This window comes from Macaca nemestrina, chromosome 5 (assembly GCF_043159975.1).
Source record: "Macaca nemestrina isolate mMacNem1 chromosome 5, mMacNem.hap1, whole genome shotgun sequence".
Classification (NCBI taxonomy): domain Eukaryota; kingdom Metazoa; phylum Chordata; class Mammalia; order Primates; family Cercopithecidae; genus Macaca; species Macaca nemestrina.
In genome coordinates, this window is record NC_092129.1 from 82,591,137 (window position 1) to 82,592,935 (window position 1,799).

Below are 1,799 nucleotides of genomic sequence, written 5' to 3' on the forward strand. Positions count from 1 at the left end.
GAAATATTTTGTGAAAAGAAGAGTCAACAAATAGATGCAGCAAACCTCATTGTTGTTTTATTTTAAGAAAATTTCCCAGCCACACTAACCTTCAACAACCACCACATTGATCAGTCAGCAGCCATCAACATTCAGGCAAGACGTTCCACCAGCAAAAAGATAACAACTTACTCAAAGTTCAGATGATCGTTAGCATTTTTAGCTATAAATTATTTTACATTAAAGTATGTACATTGTTTTAATATATAATGCTTTACACACTTAATAGACTGCAATACACTGTAAACATAACTTTTATATGCACTGGGAAACCAAAAAGGTCATGTGATTTGCGTTATTAGAATATGGCCTAGAACGGAACCTGCAATGTCTCTGAGGTACACTTGTACTTTAATAATTTTTCATGAAGCAGAATTTATCTGGGAATGAAAATGAAATGGGTGATGTTGAAGGTTTGAGGAGAGCTAAGAAGCTGTGAAATTGTCATCTTAGATAGCTTAAGAGTAAATGCATGTAGGGAATTTTGACAAAACTGGCAGAAACCACTAAGGCCTAATTTAAGTCTATAATTATTAATTTATAATGAAGTAATCAATTAGTTGGGCATTTTTCTCCTTTCATTTTATGTTGTACAAATTTCAAGTGCAGAGAAGTTATAAAGTTGGATTAAACAGGATTTGATTTTATTAGGTGACTACAACAAACCTAGAGACAAGCCAGGGAGTATATGTGTTAAAAAAAAAAGATTATAATAATTGACCATAATATTTAGACTTGTTTAGGAGCAGGAAGAAAATATCAAATATCTCAGTGACAGGGAAAAAAATTAGTAGAATTCATAGTTTGGAGGAGTGGAGTAATAGAGAAAGTGAGTTGAAAGGATAAACAGTAACGATGATCAAAAAGTGAAATGCATGCAATGTAATTGTGCAGTGTTACATTTATTGTTAATAGTAAGTCCTGGGGCAAGAGCATGTGAGTGTGTAGGTAAGGCAGAATGCAGGGGAAGATCATTGGAAGGTAAATTAAAGAGATGAAGGGCCTGAGAGTTATGCATGATTATGTACACGTATACTGAAATCACCAGAATTAAGACTGAAGTAGTGTGGAGAGAGGGATATGGAGCCGGGAACAGATGCCTTGGAAAACATGTGGTTGAATACCTGGGATCTGAAGATGACAATAGCAAATGAAGAGTAGTAGGTGATAAAATCCATGGAACTGAGATTCAAAGTTACATTTTAAGGAGACAAATTGTAGAATTGTATTAAAATAGTAAAGAGGAACAAAAGCATTTCTACTATACCTCCCAGCCTAACAATCACCACAATATGTTATACTACCCTAGAGGGCTGCAGGGAAAACACTGCCCTCAGGGAGAAGCCAGGCTTCTAATTTTTATTATAATTATGTTTTTAATTTGTTATAGCCATTTTCAGAGACCTTAACAACTTTACTTAAGGCTCATAAATGGCTGTGCTATTACCAGCTTTTTAAAATAAAAATTTCTGCAGAAACATGTTTAGGTAAGCAGATTCATTGGCTAGCTTGTTTTGTTTTATAGTACAATGAATTAAGGAAAGCTTTGAGAGAAGAGGTTGAAAAAAATAGGATATTTTGCTGCTCATGGTCGTTAAATTACACATGACATTGTGGAAGATTTTCTGGAATTGAGAAGAGATGTGAGAAGTATATAGACTGGAATATATTCAGAGCTTGATTAGATTAGTGGATATGTGGAAGAATTGAGTTACCTGAATGTCTGGTGTTTCTAGGGGTGAATGTATAACAGTAATTTT

At 34.1% G+C, this 1,799-nt stretch overlaps 1 non-coding gene across 1 annotated transcript; it reads right to left on the bottom strand.

The window, feature by feature from the left end:
- Window positions 1-1,421: 1,421 nt before the first annotated feature.
- LOC112426101 (small nucleolar RNA SNORA33) lies at window positions 1,422-1,550 on the bottom strand. The gene has a single exon (XR_003017373.1). It is a non-coding gene; the product is annotated as a small nucleolar RNA SNORA33 (small nucleolar RNA).
- Window positions 1,551-1,799: the final 249 nt, after the last annotated feature.